The sequence below is a fragment of the Meleagris gallopavo genome, chromosome 29, assembly GCF_000146605.3.
Source record: "Meleagris gallopavo isolate NT-WF06-2002-E0010 breed Aviagen turkey brand Nicholas breeding stock chromosome 29, Turkey_5.1, whole genome shotgun sequence".
Classification (NCBI taxonomy): domain Eukaryota; kingdom Metazoa; phylum Chordata; class Aves; order Galliformes; family Phasianidae; genus Meleagris; species Meleagris gallopavo.
This window is the reverse complement of record NC_015039.2, coordinates 1,522,409-1,543,241: the sequence shown is the minus strand read 5'-3', so window position 1 is coordinate 1,543,241 and position 20,833 is coordinate 1,522,409.

Below are 20,833 nucleotides of genomic sequence, written 5' to 3'. Positions count from 1 at the left end.
ACCCGAGGACACACAGAGGCACTGTCTCTTGTACTTAGCTGATCATATTCTGTGCTTGCTTTTGTGTATCTGAATCACATAAGATGAGCAGTTGATCCCAAGGAGCTCAATAAGGACATGCTGCTATGAATGCTGAGCTTGGCAGTGCCTGCACAACTTCTGCTGTTCCTCTGCCATGATGAGTTTTTTTTCTGCTCCCATCACTGTTGGTAGAGCTTCTGGGTGTAGAATCACACTGGTGCTTTACTTGGATGACACAGGTTTAGTCTGGATATGAAAGAAGTGTATGCAGGGATGGAGGAGGAGGGCAACCAAAGGGAAGTGATGAAACATTTGCGAAAGAAATGAAGGAAATGGGTTGGTGTCCATAATATTGCAAACTCTGTCGCTATCACAGTGCCTGTAACTGGAATTGTTTCTCAGAGCAGGAAGATTGGGCTTTTCTGGTTACAGAAGTGAGCTTAAGAAAAATGAGATCTTGACTGGCTGATGATTATTAAGTAGCTCTTATTGATTCAGGATGGGTTTTGGGGGGTACTTGAGTCAAAAGGTATGCTGCAGCTTTTCTGGCCTTATTCTGAAAGCAGATAAGGGAGACCCCTCTTGACTGGATTTGTATTTCACCCTCTTCCCTTCAGAAATTTCTGCAGCAGATGTCCTCCAACATGCAATTTTAAAAAAAGAAATATTGTCTCTAATATTTTCTCAGCTCTTTTTTTTTTTTATATTTGAAATAAAGCGACAGAAATTAAATCACATATTCTAAGTCCCAGCTGCAAAGCTTCTCCAGTATTTAATTTAGAAATGTTATCCACAGGGCCGTACAAAGATAAAGCTTTGTGCTACCTGCAGAAAAAGTATTGATGCTGACTATTTGAAATAACAAATAAATGCCTTTTTTTTTTTTTTTTGCAAAAAAGGAATTGCAAGATTGAAATGAGACCTATGGCCAATTAAGGCTGGCTTGGGAGGCAGTGAGGGGGATGGAAGACTTCTGCATGTCTCAAAATAGCTTTTAGTGGTGTAAAACCTGTCTATTGCAAGGAGGAGAAACAAGGCAAATTCTTCTGTCAAAAAGAAATGTTCTCCAAAACTTCAATACAGATGGAAAGCCAAAGGGAAGAGCAACATCATCCATGCAATCCCATCTTTTTGCTGATGATTTTTGCAGTCATTCCAAATTGTCCTGGGAGTAGACGCTATAAACTTTGTTCTATAAAAATTCAACTTTGTTCACCTTATGATAGAAAATAGCAGAGTAAATGCCCTCTTGTATCATCAGTAATTGCTGGTGCTTGGATTTAATGCCATGCCTTGGACTTTGATTGACCTTTGGATGTCAATTGAAGCAAGATTTACAAGAGCGCACAGTTCAAGTGATGCAGCCTCTCAAAAATACTGTAGGTCCAAATTCCTGTTGCTGCTGCTGGAGTGAGAATTCAGGCGAGGCTCTATAAAGTACATTTCAAGGCTGCCTTTTTGCTTTGAACTTACAGACAATGGAAAAAAAATGAACTGAGATGGACTGGGGCTGATTTAATCAGCTTTGTGAAGAATGTTCTCTGTGGGTAGAAATTTTATCTAGGAAGAGCATAGCTTGATGTTCAGCTGTGAATTTCCAGGACTTCCATGAAAAGAGCATCTCAATTGTATGATCTTGCCTACTTGATGTTTTTGGGTAATGTTTCTTCTTAATGTTATGCTCTGTTTTATGGAGAAAATTCCTGACGTATGATCATTTAGTTTACATTCTGCAGGTGGCTGTAATGAGCCCTGCTAACCTCACATTCTACCTTTACATATTGCTTTCCTGTCAATTCACATTTCACAGTTTTATCTGGGATTTGGATAAATCTGTAATAAAAAAAGAATCCTTATTTTGTCACCTTTTGCTTGTTTCTATACACACATAAAGTTGGGGGCAGCTACTTGAATCTTCTGTTACAGTGCTCAGTCCCAGAGCAAACTTAATCTTTCTTACACACGTTTCAGAACCAGCTAGCTCTGAGCAGTAAGCCGGTGGTGGAACTAATCTTTCCAAAGACATCCTTCTCAGAACAGGGGAAAGCTGTAGGGAGCACAGTAAGTAAAAAAAAGTATCTTGAGCAGATCTCTTCTCAGTAAACTTTCGAATGGACCTAGGATGAAAATAAAGGTTTGAGACAGTTCTTGCTAACAGGAGGATAAATGTTTTAGGTGAAGATTAAATCTGTCACACCCCTTCCAAAATGTCATCTTGAGGTTGGTGGTGGACCCAGAACTGCATACCAGAGCTGCAGCTCTGCCTTCAGTGCTGGGAAACCACTTCCCTGGTGGAAGTATTTCCTCCTGCTTTTCACATGGATCAGTGTTTCCTTTTCTCATTTTGCTTTAGTTGTTTTCTAGGGTCCCTACCATTCAGGAGCATATCGAGGAGAACTACCATATCTAGCAAGTTCTTTCCCTACAATGCCTACTGTAATTACTCTGCTAACTTTCTAACTTTCCTTTGCAATGGTGATAGATTTAGGAAAATAAAAATTGCATGTTTACTGTCTCAATACAATCAGCTATCTTCTGTGATCTTTTGACACTTTCTGAAACTTTTTTGCCTGGCATCTTTTTTGCCTGTTCAGTTTTGGATGTGATGCAGTTTGATGGCAATCTGTTTGTCAGGCTTCCTTCTTATACCAAGTACTCACATCACAGCAGGTTGTTTGCTTAATGCTCTCCTGTGCAACCTACTCTACTTGTTTTAGCAGAGGGCTGGACTGAATGATCTCCAGAGGTTCCTTCCAACCTCTGCGATTCAATGATTCTATGTGATTCTGTGGTAAGTTCCATGGAGAGAAACCTGAGTCTCAGAATTTTGAATGGGAGAAACTGCTGGACATATGCTCTCTTTATTGAGAAAACTGACAACAAACTAGGCAGTGGCTCCCATGCCAAATACCATCCCAAGGTAAATCATGGCTCTTTTGACTGTAATTAAAGTACCATAGGAAGCTCAATTTGAGTGGTCTGAAATAAGTGGTAGGCCTGATTCTCCTAAAGCAATTGCTTGGATCAGAAGGGGTCTCTGGATATTTATGTGTGATCTATGACCACATGGCCTCTATTCTTGGTGATCAGACCTGGTTTAGCAGCCTCCATAGGCATCCCAGGCACCACAAGGGGAGGACAGAGTCCCACTGATGATACCAGCAGTCTCAGGGGAGTGACAAACTTGAGCTGTCACCCCCAAAGCCATCTGTGTTTGCAACTCTTTTAAGGACAAGCGCTGCAATGAAAGCATATGTGTTTTCAATTGGTAAGACAGCTCATGGTGAAAATAGACGGGTTGTTAACGAGACAGGCAGATGGCAAATTTGCTGCAATATCATGATTACTGTACTTCAAAGAGATAATCAATAATCAGGCAATTAGGTTCTTGTTAAATCAGAAGCAGACTTTGAGACACTTACAAGGATGCATTTTCAAAGCATCCTGAGATACAAGGATGGTGCTTCTGTACAGCAACAAAAATTTTTGCATGAACCTCCTACAGATCACTTAATGTTTCTTAATCATAGCTAATCATTCACAAACGTAGCTGACATTAACATTTTATGAGCTATAACTATATTTCCACGTGAATGTTTACACTTTATAGTTTTTTCCTCTTTTTTTTTTTTTTTTTGTAAGTCTCCTTATTTTGTGTTTTTAACTTTTAAAGGCAGTGATTGACTTTCAAGCGACAAGTGATAGAACATGAGGAAACAGCCTTCAGTTGTGCTGGGGAGGTGAATGGTTGGACTTTATGATCTTAATCTGTTGCATTGTCATTTCAAGAAAATTACTTAATTAAGGATAGTGACTGTTTGTAGTAGAGGGATCTGATCCCTGGAAAGGGAGTGTTTGTTACAAAGAGCGTGCTCTGAATGTCTCCAAAAATTGGACTAATGAGTTTACTAAAAGGCAGGAGGGAGAGAAAAGAAAATCCCTCTTGCAAAATGAAATGTTCAAAGCCTTGGAGATCAGTCTTCATTCTCACAAAGAAAGAAAAAGGAGGAGCCAGGACTGTAATACTCAGACACTTTAAATGATTGCTTATATTTAAGTGTTTGGAGAATGAAAGTTCAGGCTTTGGAACAGTTCACTGAGGGTAGCTTTGTATTCTCAATCACTAGCAATTTTTAAGTTAAAAAGGACTCTTTCTCCCATTAAGATATTTTGCAGTTCAAATACAAAACAATTCAGGCATATCCAATGAGTTATATTATACAGAAAATCAGATCTGATGTTCATTATGATTCATTTTGCCTTAATGTCTGTAACTTGCTTTGACAGAACTTAAAATGTGTTTCCCTGCCAGCTGTTACCTGTGAGATTTTTAGTGTGAATTATTTTTCTCCCTGGTTGGTTCTCTATAAAACCATGTTTTGTATGGACTCTCTTCTGAAAGGGTATCTTGCAATTTATTATGAATTCTGTGCATTTAAAGACTTCAGTGAGAAGAAAAATCAAGGCATCTTGCTTTTGAACAGCATCCCATAAGCAACGAGGTTTTCACAAAGATAGCAGAGATCACTGCTCGACTCATTCAGGCTATGGCATGTGAGGCAGACAAGCCTAAAACATCTTTTTTATGGATAGAATGATGGATAAAATACAGACACACAAGCACAGAATAGGGCTGAGTTGATGTTTTGAATGATGTCAATATTCCTACAAACTCAAAAATGAGAATCTGTGAGTCTTTGGTATGTAATGAGAGTCAAGGAGCAGTTCTTTTAACTTGATTAACTCATCACTGACGAGGTTTTTTCTCTGTAATACAACACATGGTCCATAATAGCAGGCTTTTGGTTAATACTAGGTGCTGTCTTGAACCTGCCATTACCAGAGTTCAGCTTGCATTTACTTTTATGAACTATGTAACATACCAGTCGGAAAATACATTAACCCTCTTAGTCCAATTATATACACAGTAGGCACATTATTGGCAACGCAAATGGATGGTGAACTTTGCATCCCCAAAGAAGCCTCTCTTCTGTCAAGTGTTCTTGATTCTTCCATATTCATCATGGATGATGTGCACTCTCACTGAGATACATTTAAACAGACTACTTGTAAATCCACAGGCAGAGTGTATGTTGATCTTCAGCCTTTAAAAAGCAATTCAGAGGCTCACCGCAAAACAGCTTTCCAGGTTCTGTGCACCCTGTCTCAGCTGCAGTAAAGCGCTGTATTACAAACTATGTGTTGAGTGGGTTGAATACTTCAGCCATAAACTGCTAACTCATGGATGTAAATCACTTCAGGCAGAGATGCTGATTTTGCTAACAGCAATAAATGACAATCTCTTTTCATTAAAGAGGTTCCCTAGCCCTGGGAGGAGGCTACTTCTATACACACATGGTTGCTTTTACCTCCGTGTGTGCAGAGATGCTCCTGTTCCTTTTGGGTGATCAGCAGTTCCTTCCCAACAGTTATTTTTGCCTTTGGGAGTGACGTAGAGCTGCCTCTGTACTGTCCTTCCTGCTGTAGGTGATTAAGGTGTCTTTGTAAATGCTTCTTGCTTGCTTTCAAAGATCCCTCCCTCCCCAGGTCAAATTCTCATATTGTCCTGTGTTTCATGACTCCAGGGACCTGGCTGCTATGAGCTCCAGATGCAGCATCTTAATGGAGATGTGGTTTTCAGGAAAAGTTTTTCTTCAATGTGAAGGGAAAGTAAACCAACAGAAGCAGTTGATTTTGCCTCTCTTAGCTATGCTGACTTCACGGTCATGAAATAGAGAAGGTAATGGGTGTTTGAGAGAAGCATTACCAAGATGTACAGTGAGACAGAGCTTCAAGAGATGTCTGGTTGCCTGGTGTATTCTGGGATCTCAACCAGTTACTCAGCCAGGAAAAGGGTTTGTGCACTGGGGCCAGCTCTGACAGCTTTGGGACCTCTCAGAATGGGCCTAGCTGAATCTAGTTATTCACACAGCTTGTCTGCAGATCCTTTGTAATTTTCCTTGTTAGGCTGCTTACATTCATCGGGCACAAATGAATCTATCAAATAGGTAGTTTCTTTAATAGCTGAACATGTATTGAATAATGACCTGGCAGTGAGTTTGAGGTGTTACGCTAATGTTTACTGTCTCTGGGGGACATTCCTCTTTTAGATGTCTGATTTAATTATTTCCTTGATCTTTTGTTCCTGTCAGCTTCCACTCCAGTCAGCAAAGCCCACGCTCCAGATGGTTCTTGGAGTATCCCCTGAGTGCAGGAAGGGCTGAGGTCACCTAGCCGAGTTGTTTCTTTCATACACTTTCCCAGTTTAGAGCATAATGCTGTGTTTCATGCAGCAGTAACTAGCTGAGTGCTTTCTCCCAATGTAATAAGCTCATTCTGACCTGGAGGAAAAAATCCTGTGAGAAAATATTTTATGAATATATTGTTTTATATATGCACTGACAGTTTCACTTTTCTAGAATTATATTTTACATTTTTTTTAAATGATATTTTTCATTTCATTGTTTATCAATAGTGGGTCTTAACAGATGCTACCGTTAATGAATATGTAATATAACTATTAAAAAGTGTATAACACTTGAGATGATAAGTGCAGCAGTTACTTAGGGCTGATTGAAAATCTCTTCTACATCCAAATATCTTCTGTTTGTAAAGTGTCAAACTGTTTGATTACACCAAGCTGCAGCCATTTTCATCTAGAAAGAAATGAGACATTTCAATCAGTGCTGAATAGAAGCAGTACTTAATGATGTGAAAAAGCTAAAAAAGACCAACGCAAAACAACAACCAGACTACATTAACTCTTATATGATGTCATATTATCTCTGCCAATCAAAGCATTGTGTTTCATGAAATAATGGGGAAATTATAAAAATAATAAAAGCTGGAGCATAATTGCTATTCTGAAACCGAAGAGTATTTTTAGAAAGCAGATATTTTATAAAATTTCTGTTTAGTGAAGTATTATATCTTGAAAATAAAATGTCAAATGTCATTTTCTTATAAAATAGGGATTCTGAACTTCATAAGACTGCAATTTCTCTAGCCTAGTTTTCTAAGGAAATGAGACTGATGTGTTGGGGTTGCCTTCTCATATGCTTGTCTGTTTCTTTCCATCAGTGTGTTTTGAACCCATTAGTAAAGTTCAGGTGAATTTGGTATGAAATTAGAGATCTCAGAGATGACAAAAGTCCCATGAATTTTGTGAAAATCAGAAGCCAGATAAAGACAGGAGATTCTGAATGTGTCTCTCTACTGAGGAGATGGCATAGAAGTAAATTCATTTCTAATTAGACATAAGAAAATGCTAAAAGGGAAGAAGCTTGCATGTATGTATGCTCTGTGATTGCAAGAAAGCTCCACTGTAGGATGCATATCTATAGGGAGTAAGGCTTACACTCTTCATTTGCTTGTGAAATGGTTTTCTGCTGGAATTTAGATGTGGGAAAGGGATTCACTTTATCTTGCTTGAGATTCCATTAGTAAGGCATCTACCTCAGAAAGATGTGGAAACAGGCACTTCCAGATCCAACAATCTTTCAAACATGTTCTGGATGTATAATTAAGGAGGAGGTGATAGAATCAAGAAGTAAGTATCCAGGTCTTGCACATCTTATGAAAGGTTTTGGTCCTCTGAAAAAATAAAAGTCCTGGTATATCCAGAATGACCCCTTCCTTGCTTGCAATTTTGAGATACCCTGTGCCATCTTCCAGCACATCTCAGCAAAAATCACTCCTGGATCCCAAGCACATCTTCAGTTCTGAAGCCAAGCATGATACTTGTTTTTTTGGATGCCTACAGATAAAAGTAAGGAAAAGTTTTTTTTCATTTGTTTGTTTGTTTTTCCCCAGTAAACACTAAGCCGAGTCCTGGTAAGCTCTTGTTCGTACTAAAAGTTCTCTTGGCTTCCATCTGCTTATTCAGGGGAGAGACACTGAGCTCCAGAGACAGTAAGCTTCACTTTTCTCAGGTTGCCTAGCAGAAACAGAGATTTCTATAAAGATGTGCAAAAAATATTCCACTGGGGCAGTTTTCCGTAAGAGAAAACACCATATCTGTGTTTCATGGCACGATGTTGACATTTGTCAGCTTCTTTGGGAAATCATGAGAACATGTTTTGGCTTTATCATACAGTGACTGCATTCTCTGTAGAAGAGGAAACAAACCATGCATAATTTAGAACATTTGCACAGAACCTCTCCTGCACTGGGATTGGAGTGAATGTGGAAAGCTTTAAATTTCAGGAAAAAAATCCCACCTTTTCAAGAGGTTTACTTCAAAACCACAGTTCTTCCATTCTGGCTATAGAATCCAAGTAAACAGGTTTGTTCCTCTCCAATAATGGGCAAAGACAATCAGGAATGAATTACACAATGCAATGCTACAGATTTCCATCCACTGCAAGTGTAGACGTGAAGGCATATATCTGAGCATTGGATCAACCCACAAACACAACAGCTATTCTTTAAATGATGGATAATAGCATGCATTTTTTTCATTTGCAGTCCCTCCAGGAAGAAGACATTAGTATGATTTATAACTCACCTTCAGGGCAAGGATCTGCATCCTTTAAAGGGGAGGCAGCAAGCAGAAAGGCAGGCAGCTGTTCAAAGCATGCGTAGCTGCAGTGCCTCTTCACATCTGAGATCTTGGGTGTGGGTGGGAGCACATGCATGCATGTGTGAAGCACTTTGCCATGTTGCTTCTTAAAAGTGACCTCATGCATTCAACAACTGGAGAAATGTCTCCTGCCACAGCAAGGCTTTAAGGGTCATCTCTTGTGAACAGCTTCTGCATCCGTGGAGCATGGATGATGATCATTCAAAGCGACAGGAGCGTCTTCTAGCCCATGGCATTGTCAGCAAGCCAAACTGCTCAGAGATGACAACCCCGCTTCCTCAACAGACTCTGAGCTGTCACTCCCCATTTGGATTAAACCAGTGAGGGCTCTGATGAACTGATTTCAGTGAGAATACACAAACTGCAACTAGTGCAAAGGGCACAGTGGAAGTGAGGTTTGAGTCTGAAAACACTGTGGAGGTGGGAAGGGATTGAAGGAACCTTGTAAGCCAAAACCAGAGTGAATTGGTGGGTCATGAGACAGACCTAGCTGACTTGGAGCTGTGGAGTTACAGTATTGGGATGCTGACTGGAAGTCCTGCTGGTGAAGGTCTACCAAGAGATTGTTGTGCTCTGATTCATCTCTGACTACAGGCTGTTTGCAGCCACAACTACATTCTCACTATAGTGCACTCCTAATGGATGTCAGCACCAGTAAGCTGGGACCTCCTGCTTTAGGGTGGCAACCAGTTAAGTGGGCTTTTGAGACCATATGCCCGGATTCATACAATGTCTGTTTTATATTCAAGCAGATTTTCAGGTGTGAACTTAAACTTGGCATTTTGTAAAAAAAGATGGGCTAGGCACAGTCATGTAAAAAGGAATCTGTGCCAGGCATACAGTTACCTAAAGGCGGTCCATCTCTTGCGCTTGGTTTGTGGAACAGGGAACATAGGAGATGCAGTCTTTATGTCTTGATTGTTGGGTCCACAGTCTTTGAGCTTTGGGCAGCTTTACTTTTGGGCAACATTTCCATAAGGGAAATGGTTGGATATAAAACATTTTCTTCTTAGATCATCCTCTGAGAATGCAGCCCAAAGATGTGGGCTTGTATCACAGCTGGAATGGTAACTACAAGGTTAGATTAACATCCCAGCAACTGTCAAGTGGGTAATGAGAAGGGAGAGAAGTCCCATATAAATAGGCACTTTTAATGTGCAGATTTAAGATATTTGCTTGCCTGTTCTTCCTGACATTCGAAACTCTGTACATAGATTTTGTAAATAAACAGCTTTACTTTAATTTGACAATGTGCTGAGGGGGCTTTTGAGTGACTATGGAATGCTTGTTAGTCAGAGCAGCTCAAAGTAAGAATAATTTTCACATAGAGTAGATCTCTGCATTCAGTGAGTCACATCAGACATCCCTGTTTGTTGGATCCCACCTCACTGATCAAACTCCGTTGTTGATTGTCTTTGAACAAAGCATGCTGATTTTTTTTCTTTTGCTATTTTGAGTTTCCTATATATGCAGCATTATGTGAGGTAAGACTGTGTTGTAGAGAAAATATGCTTCAGTAGCGAAGAAAGCAAGTGGAACTCTTGGCTGGAAGTTCTGCAGAAGTCAGAAAATCTATTCTAGTCTTCACATTTTTCAGATAACTGGAAGATTTTTGTTTGGCTTGAGAGAATCACATATTTTATGTGTTTGCTCAGTTGGTGTCTGGCTCCTTGGGAGTCACTCAAGGCAGATGTTTCAAGCAGAGACAAAAACAACTGTGAAGACCTGAATGTTGAGACAGGTTGCCCTTGCTCTGAATTCCACAGAGGAAGGTCAAACACACAGCATTAAACCAAAGAGCACAAAAACTCTTATGGGTCTAACGTTGCCTGAGATGTCTGGAGGATTTATCTCTGTTGGTTTCTGCAAGAATGTTAACACTTTTACTTGTCAAGTTTACCTGCCTCACTGAGAGCTGTACTGAAACTTATTAATTAGTCTTTTGCAAAGTGCTTTGAGGTTTTCAGATGAAAGGCAGTACAGAAGTCTGAAGGATGTAGAGCGTACATTACCAGCTGAGAGCCACACAAAGAGCTGGAGAGCGTTGAAAGGAGTCCTGCCAATTAATTTACACTTAAACAGAAGGTTTTGTTTTTCTGAGCATTAATAAAAAAATAAAAAAATAAGTATGCACTGGAAGGTTTGAGGTCCCCTGTGTAAAATGAGGTATTTATGTTTGGTTTTGTACAGTTTTGCTAATCAAAGCATTAAGACTTGAAAAATTAGTGATTTTCTGATACTTAAGAAAAATACATATGAAATATGTGAAGACTCGCTTGCTTTTGTGAAGGCTTGGTAAAGAAAGCTCTGTTAAGAACCTCAGCTTACTAAGGTGAAAGAGACTGTAAATATGAAAAGTGTTTTTGTTTTTTTTCTGTTTCTCACCTGAGCTGGCTAAAATACAAGCAGTAACCAGACAGCTTAACCCAGAAAAACATCCTTAGACTTTTTAAGATGTGCTAATGCAGTGCTACTTAAAGGTGGGGAAGTAAAAAAGGAGAGAGAGAGTAAAGACAAGGGAAAGAGATTAAACTTTAAAAAGCCAGTGAGACTTCAGAATAACTGTTGATTTTTGTGTCTTTTTAAATGATCAAGAAAAGCTGAAATTAAAGAAAACAAAATTGAGTTGCTACTGGCATATCTGAGGTGGAACTGGCATTTGCCATTGGATTTACATCATGTCCTTTGTTTTAAGATTGTCTGCTGATTTCCTGTGATGTGACAGCTTTTAGGCTGATGATGAGACCATGTTAAGTGCCAGCCTTGTGCATACCTAGAGCATGTGGGATCCCAGCATCCAGGTGTTGATGGAGACTTTTTCTGCAGTAATCCTCAGCAGCTGCTGGATGACAATTCTGAGAGCCTCGTCCAGCCAAGAGCCCCACACAGAGGAATTGCTGGTTGCCTCGGGTGCAGAGAAGTGAGGAGCAGGGTGCTGGGCAGAGACCAGCTGGTGTGGAGGAAGACAGGACATAGATCAGCCAAAGTGAAGAAGGAACAAAGGAGCCATTAACACCTGAACACATGAATTTGGACTCTGCAATTAAAACTATAGGCCAAGCTCAGTGTAGTTAGCTGGAGAACTGTTTATCTTAATCAGCTGTCCAGAGAGAGAGGTAACTAGTTTGTGATCAGATCAGCACCTGTCTGAAATGTGCAAACTTCACTATCCTTCACAGTGTCCTTTCTTGCCTGTTGTTTTCTATTCTTAAAGAGCAAAATCCACACCATCCACACCATAATACAATGTTATATGTGAGGGGAGGAAGAGATGTTTATTTTTTTTACAATTTCCCTCTGAAAACAAAAAATCTCATCGGAATCATCTAAAGCCTCTGGCTAACCAGACCTCCTGGTTCCATAAGTGTTGTGCCTTTGTTTGGATGCTGAGAGGCTTAAGAAAATTAAGCCTATTTGTCAGTAATATTAAGTCTGGGAATAAGCACATGACTCTTTCCAAAGTTTCTGTACCCACTGGTTCTACCCACCTCCTAATGCTGAATGATTTGTGGATATTCTCAAATATAATTTGGTGTTTTTCATGACAGAAAAAGTATATGGTTCCAAGGCAGTGATTTTTCATGAAATTTTTCTGCAGAATGACTTCCTTGAAGCCCCTCTGGTGAAGTTTCTTATTTCTAAGAAATCTTAAAAATAGGATAGAAGGTTTTGTTGTTTCTCTGCACATGAATTTGTGTATGATAAATTTTCAGGACAGGTTTGACTTCTGCCTATTTCTTTCTTCATGGTTGTTGTTACCAGCAGGAAACCATGAAACACTGAAAGCAAGAGCTGAAATAATGGGAAATGCTGGGAAATAGACTATTATACTTAGAATCATAGTATGGTTTGGGTTGGAAGGGGCTTCAGTGAGCATCTAGTTTCAAACCCCTGCCATGGGCAGGAACATCTTTTATTAGACCAGATTGCTCAAAGGCCCATTGTTGGCAAACGTGAGGTTGTACTCGATCTTGCTGTCCGTATCACTGACAAAATGTTAAGCAGTGGTGTCCTAATATCGATCCCTGTGGGTCACCTCCTGTCGTTGGTCTCCATCCAGACATTGGGCTATTGACCACAACTCGGAGTGCAAGCATGCAGCCAATCCATTATCCACTGAGTGGTCCATCCATCACCTCCATGCCTCTCTGATTAAGAGACAAGGATGTTGTGTAGGACAGTGTCAGACACTTTGCTTAAGTCCGAGTAAGGTATACCTTGTGTATAAAGAAATCAATCTCATTGCCCAGAATTAAACAAGGGAAATGTCCTGTTTTCTTTGTGACTTGATGGCATGAAATCTACTCAAGAATTGTCTTTATCCTGAATTCTGGTATTTAAGCTTTCACATCAGTTCATAATTACAGCAAAGGGCTTTTTTCTGATAAAGAAATTCTGATCTGAGAAAATACTGATATTGGCTTCCATCTGCCCAGTGGCCATCTGAAAAATCTGAGTTACGTGCTGCTTCCAGGTACGTCTCAGTGAACTGACTGTCTCCTCTGCTAGGTCAGCTCCTGCATATATAGTACAGATGATGTTATGCCCAGTGACATTTTCCACCAGGTTTCAAAGAGTCTTGGAAGTATCCATCAGCCCTGACCTGAAGTGTGATAGGGATCAGTTTTAAAAAAAATATGTAGGTCACTCCAAAAGTAATGCCTCCTCTTTATTTCTATGGAAACTACAACAGGTACAAAGAGCACAATTGCACTTCTTGATAGAGCAAATTCCTAGCTACAAAACAGTATTTTGCAACATAATCACTACCTATGCACTACCTATCACTTGCTATGCACTATCACCATCAGTGAATAAGAGTCTGGATGCTGCACTTGCCTAAATCTACACCATCAGAGGTGACCCACCGTTGTTGTTGCCACTGTACCACCCACCACTTCACTGTGCTCACATCCACTGTTTGGTCTCCATCAAAATTCAGCAGGTGTTGATGAATGTCAGTGGGTACATTTTTTGCTGTATGGAGGAATTCATTTCCACACCTTTGCTCCATCCATACTTCCATGTCAGATGCCATTGTGTCAACCTACCCCTCTGCTGCCACCTGTCACACAGCAACTAAAAGGAATACTGTGGGAAGGTTCAACTTCTACTGCCACACCATCAACATTCACCTCTGACATTGTGGGCCAATTTGTTAAAATAGGAGGCACTACTTTTGGTGCAGCCCTCATAGCTCTATTCTGTAGATTCATAAAGAGCTGCACAGCGGGACTGAATTAAGCAGTCTTCTAACGCAGTGAATTCTGAAGGGTTGTGAACCAGCTGTTCAGCAGAAGGGACAGCAAGTGTCACATGGGAGCCACAAGGAAGCCTGAAATGGCTGGTTAACCCATTTAGCACACTTAAAGGTGAAGCACTCACGAACACACAGCAAGTTCAGTAGATCTCTGAAGCAGGAAGGTGTTTTAAAAGTTGCACAAAATTACATAGACAACTGTGGTTACTACTCCTCACTCAGCATGAATTTTGGGTGGTTATTTTGTTTGCATACCAGCACTACTGCCCAGAGACAGAAGGGCACAGAAGGGCCATATGAGTAAATGAGCTGCAGCAGAATTTACCAACACAATTTTAATTGACTTTAAGTCCTTTATAGGAGAAAAACCTCTTTCTTTCCTGTAAATGTTTTTGCGTTTTGGGTTTTTTAATGTTTCCTGATTCACTCTTTTCAGTTGCAAGTCTGAGCTGTTTACCTGAGATTTACTGTAAAAGAGATGCTTTGGTTATGGTGTGTGAGTACCTGCTCAGGTACTTCCCCTTAATCATCAATATTGTCATTTAAAAGGCTGGCTATCTTACTCAGTATCTTTATTCTCCATCTTTGTGGCTGAGGATTTGGGAAACAGCACTTCATGGCAGTGACACTCAGCTGCAAAGCATGAGAATATGTCTCAATCCAGCAGCCTCAGTAACCCCCAGCTTCCACTTGTTATCGTTATTATACAGTTACATCCTATTTTTTCTTTGTTGTGTTGGACAGATTAATAAACATAACCTGATTAGCTATGACAGAACTTGGGCAGGTTCAATCCCAGAGTTCATACAGGTGCTGCCACAGGCCATAACAAAGGAAAACAAAGCAGACCTTGCTTTTATGTATTGCCTGAGCAGCAGTATTTGTAAAAGCACAGCACCTTCTAGCTCCATTTCATAGTGTTGATCCAGCATTGATTCAGAAAAAGAGAATATATGCTTCCACTGTCCTATGGCAGCTGGAATGACCTCTTCCCACATACAGCCATATCCAGCTTGGTCCTATTTAATATAGTTTCAAAGAGCTGAAAATGCTTTGAATAAAGGTAGAAAAAGTGCTGGTAAAATGGATCTTGCAAGGCAGAAGTTTAATCCATTCCTAATATTGCCTGACTTCTTTGTACTTGTGAGCCATATAGCACACTAACACAGTCAAAACAGTTTCCTATAGAGAAGCAGAAGTGAGGGAGAGGTGCACAAGTGTGCACATCATTTTGTGCACCTCTGCAAAAGCTGGCTTTTAGAGCAAAGCTCTGATTTCATTGTGTGCTCCATGGTCTTCCCATGGATGCCTGTTATAAACTGTGCAGAACCAAAGAATACTCAAATTTTCAGCATGAAACCTCCCTCTGTCTACTCAGAAATCTGCTTAAGATATAAAGTTAGCCAAGAAAAATGGTACCTTAAAGAATGGTGATATCAGATTATTTTGCTTCTGTTTTCTGCAGGTACGGAGACTTTTGTCCACATGGTGAATCCACCCTTTGTATTCCCTGGTGGGAGCCCATTTCTGTTACAGTGGATTTATGGCAATTGAAAAGTGGAGTTTTTTACTGAAAACAGAATAAAAATATTTAGAAAACGTTTTGTGCAGAATTCTGACATCAAGTAAAAACACTGGGAAGAAAGACAGCAATTTTATCTCCCAAAGAAAGAAGATGTCACGTTTCATCTTAATTTCTTAGGAGAGTTGAGTTAGCATTATTTTTGATGGAGATGTAGGATGTTGACTTCCTTTTTAAGAAACAATACTTTCACTCCCTAATCTGCAAATTCTTACTGGTATTGAGTAGTTAAAGCGTGAGAAATAACACCTAGAACTGCTGTTGAGTTTTTCCAGCTCAGGGCAAATGCAGGCTTGATGTGAGTAACAAGGGGAGCGAGAAAGAAATCATTCCCCTTCAGAGAAAGGGAAAGCTTCTGCCCTTATCACTTGTCTCATCTCTTGTCCTTATGCCATGCGACTGGTACAGCTCATAGACCTGGGAATGGTGTCAGTTCTCTGGTAAAACAAGTGGGAGTTGGGAAAAAAAAGAAATCAGAGACAAGAAGCTGCCTGCATTGCTGGGGAAGCCACATCTGTGAGCTCCAGGTGGGTAAAAATGTACAGTCCTCTCTTGCTCCAGGTGTCGTCCAGTGGAAACCCAGCTGGGAGTGGTGGCCTGAAAGCAAGTTAAGCAACCCCTTGTTAGCATTTAGTGCTGTGTTCCAGCTGGCAACAAACTGAAAAAAAAATGCAGATGGGTACATACTTTTCTCTGTGCTTTTCTGATTTGACATTTCAAGTGGGATATTGTTTCCCAGTGGGAAAATTCAGATGATAATTTCCCTGTAAGAACTTCAGAGAGAAAAGAATAATACCCCCAATCTTCAACCCAGCAATGATTCTGACTACCTAGGTTCTAGGCACAATGATCAGCTGTTTCCCAAGGGAATTGAATTAATTTTGATAAGCCTTATTTCAACTTTTAAGAGAGTTTTTATTTTTTTAAACATCTGACTGATATTTTTTATTTTGCTTCATTGTTTCACTGAATTACTTCAAAGGCTTCCTTGATTTTCACCAGAGCATGTTGTATGGAGTGCATCCCCTTGATCAGATTAAACTTTGAATTGTGATTTGCAGATATAATCAGCAAATTGCACAAGTCAACAACAAAAGTCCATGACAAATTGCAGGTTCCCCTAATAGTGAATCATTGCCAAGCATCCAGATGCTGGAGCATGCAAGCTCTTGAATGAAACAGCTTGTAAATCTTTGCATTCAGACTGAAGTTAGAGGCCAATGCCATTTTCCACTGAATATTCACGGTCAAAGATAAATGTTCCGTTAACAGGCAACATCAGGGTGTATGTGAATAAAAGTAAGTAAATAAAGATGATTAATCTAGAAGGCTAACTCTTGCATTGCAAGGGAGAGCCAAAGTTTGCATACATAAACATAGCTGGAGCAGCTTGCTTGCAGACAAAGGCAGTGGTAGAATGCAATGCTGAGGTGCCTGAGTTAATGTGCAACACTTCTCGGAAGATAAGGCATCTGAAATGGATCTGTTTCCTTACAAAAGTTTGGTCTTATTCACACACATAAGCACTGCTTGGAACACTCAAACTTAGAGCTAGTTCTTCCCTGCAGGAAACTTGAATACCTCTTTGGTCAGTTGAGGCAATGGACTGAACTCCTGACTGTGGGCTTCATGCCTGTACTGACAGCAATCACTTAAAGCCATCGCAAAAGCTCTCCTCCTAAACTGGAGGAGCACGGAGGACTGGATGAGTTCAGAGACTGTGGGAGATGTGATACTATGGCAGAAGGCTAAATGGGCCAGGTGAAAGGCAGGCATCTGGACTGAGCGCCCTGCTCAACTCTCCATCCAGATTATCATGGTCTGGCATCTCAGACTCTGGGTGTAAACACAGAGGATCCTGATTTTAGCCCGATCTTTGTTGGTGTCTTCATTTCACCATACAAAGAAAGCTACCTCCTTTGCATGGTGCTTCAAGACGGCAGAGTGCCATCTAGGAAACAGGGATTTCTTTTACTCAAAGGAAGCGCCTCTTTTCACGTGTGTTTTGTTCACACTGAAGGACAATTTGTTGGCAGTGTTTTGGTTCTCAGTTTATGGCATCTCTCTGGTTAACTTCTGCCCTGTGAGTGAATGAAACCAATGCTTTATCTCCCTGTCTACAATATGCTATTTCTGTGGAAGCAGGAGTGTAATGAACTTGCTGTTTATTATAATTAAGAACAAAAAAAATCCCTATACTTTTAAATTAGATTATAAATCTTTCAGTGAAATTCAATACTGCAGTGATTATGTTTTCTTTCCCATAAGAGATTCTTCAGTGATAGGAGCCAGGCAATTCCTGTTCCAAATAATATGACCCTGAGGACTTCTGCTGTTACATATTTGGCCTTTTTTCTGTGACTTCTTTTTTTCATAATCATCTGAGATGAAGCTTAAACACAGTAGCGCTAGGTAGTGAATTATAAAACAACTGATATTTGGAGAGAAGATTGCTTTCTTCTTTTTTAACATCTGCTTGTTTTTGGGGGTGTTGGAGAATACAAAGATTCCGAGTATGTAACAATGCAAGTACAATTTAAGACAAGTCACACAGAAGCTTTATTAAATATGACTCTGTATGTCAGAGGTCTTATCCTGGGGACATTTCTCAGACTTGTCCTTTTAACCACCTTGTTTACATCTGCTTCCAAAGTAGCCATGTTTGCCTCAGTCATTTGAACTATCTGATCCCTGCTTCTTGCAGATCTTTAAATTCTTTGGGCATCCTGGCAAGGTGATGTTTTTAACCTGGCAAAGGCTGTCAGCAACCTTTTATTTCCTTTTACCTTTCTAATGCTCCTTTGGTTTCCCTTCCTCCCTCCCACCCACCAAAAACTGTTTCCTGTCTTTAATTGGCAAATAAGTCCAACACCTTTAGGGCAGAATAAAGCTGAGATATTGCCAGCTCATAAGGAAAAAAGAACACTGCTATCCCAATAGATGAAAAATGAGGTTTGAAAGATCAGGCTGCAAAGGCAGCTAGCTTGTCTTCCCTGAAGAAGAATTTCCACTGAAGCTTCAGTGAAGGGCTGAGCACAATGCCTCTGTTTGTACCTCCCATCCTACCTGGTGATGATTTAGGAGTCAGTATTTGTCGTGTTTCTTTTTCTTTGCCCACTGTTTCAGTATTGAAATGATGTTGAGTCCTGTTTGCCATAAAAGCCAACCTTTTGCATTGCAATATTGGATGTGAAGGGGAGGGTTTTAAAAAAAAATACAGCATTCACCCCGAGACCCTTTTAGTCTTCTGAACTGGGTGCTGTGGTGGTGGGGCACATGGGATGCACAGAGCAGTTCTGCAGGCACAGGGGCTGCTTGTGGAGAGTTCAGCACACGGAAAACTCTCAGCTATGAGTTTGCTCCCCACTCCTGGCTATCATGGAGCACAGAGATGAAATTAACACCTCGTCAGTGCAACAGAACAGATGTTTTCTTCCGTCTCAGAGCTAGCCTGGCAGAATGAGGATTTGTCCTTTTTTGTTTCAGTTCCGAATAATTAAACATTTGTAAAGAGTAAATCTTCAGATGTTTGCTCTCTTCTCCCACACCACCTTGTGACCTAACTGGAAACTATGCTGAACTCTCCTTCTGAGCCAGTAGCTCCGAAATGTCAGAAAAAACCTTCTTTGAGTCGGCAAAGAGGAAGCAGCCCACCTATTTCCAGTCACTTCTGCATTTGTTTGTCACAGCTCAGTTCTCGTTTGCTTCTGTGAGCCCAGGAGCTGCAGCCTTAATAAAGAGCCCTGAAACCACTCATGAATTGAAGTTTTCCAGTGCTGAGCGCAACCCCAGGGCCTTGCGCTGGCTCTGGCCACACAGCTGACTCATGCTTTATATGACAGGAGCAAGCACAGAGAATTCTTGATCAAGTATTTTAAAAGCATTCGTGGAGGCAGCAGCTGCTGTTAGCAGAAGGAAAATTCAGGATCTTCTAAAAAGGATAGATGTCTTTTTTCTTCGAAGTGATTCCAGTGCTGATTTCCTTGCAGGGTAGAGCTGGCCTTGTTCCATCCTGTTTGTCTGGATTTCAAACCTCCTACATACCCCACCTCCTCTTCCAGTAATGCTCGATCTGCTCAAAACTAGGCCAAACCCTTTCACTTGGATTATGGAAATGTTCCAGTTCAGATGCACAGAAGTTTAAATATGAATGGTGCAATGGTGAAAAGAATCTCCACTCCCAAATGTAATGGGAGTATAAAGGGCTAAACTTTAACTCCACACCTGCACTACAGCTAACAATTTGTCCTCCTTTTCTGTGGAAAAGCAGCTCATATAGTCTTAATTGCAATGACTTTTCTCTCAATATTGCTCAGTTACTCTCAGTGTTGTTCATTGGATGTTCTTCTGCTTTCTCCCAATGGCAGCTTCACCTTTATCTCCTCCTGTGATGTCCAGCAAGACAATCACTTGAGAATCAGTTTGCAAACAGAGAAATTTGAAACTCACAGTAATCATAAATGCCGCTAATTAGCTACAGAGCAAGTTAAATAGTTGATCATTGCCTTTCAGCAAATGAAAGACACAATTACAATTCACAACAATAATTTAAAACAATTAAACAGTTACTGCTGGAGTTATTTTCATTTAAATTGCAGTGAAGTGAGCCTGCTCTCCAGCAAGGCTTTAGCTCACTAGTACACATTTTCCTCAAAAAAAAAAAACCCAAAAAACAACCACAAATCAAACCAAAACAACCAAAGAAACTCAACTGTATATAGGAAAAAATCAATAACATATCATTTGCAGCCTGCAACCCCTAGAAGATTTGTAGAGTTGAGCAGGAATACTAGATTGTATTTAACAGAGCTTTAAGGAACAATGTGCTTACTAGGTGAAATTTGCAACAACCTAGATTGAGGTTTTCAGTACAGTCCAATGGGACTTTGATTCAGAACAAAGTGAATGTTTAGAAACATGGTACTTTCTCTCTCTCCGTCTTCTCGTGTAGTACTAATATTTGGCAGACATTCCTAACTGAAAGGTTTCAGCAGAAAGGTTAGTTTTGCTTTAAATATATAGAAGCTTTCAAGATTACAAGTTTTATCCATTTCATTATAAGATCAGAAATTTTCCAGTGACAGAATGGATTCAGAAATGGGCCAGGAGGGGTGTATGCACTGTTTTCCTACTGGCTGCAATTCTGTTTCGCCTCTATCACTCACATCTGAAGAACTCCCTGTCCTGTGTGCTAGACTGCTTTGAAACCTTACGCAGTTCTTCCTTTGTACTTGCCTTAGAAGCAGGTAAGTGAGCTTGGCGGGAGGGATAAGAGCAATTTGCACTTTCCTTACTTTCTGTTTTTCCTGGATATAGATTTGTGATCTCAGCGTTGCAGCAGCTGGAGGTGCCAGCCTTTGTCACTGCTGCTTTGGTCATTCTGTCTGAA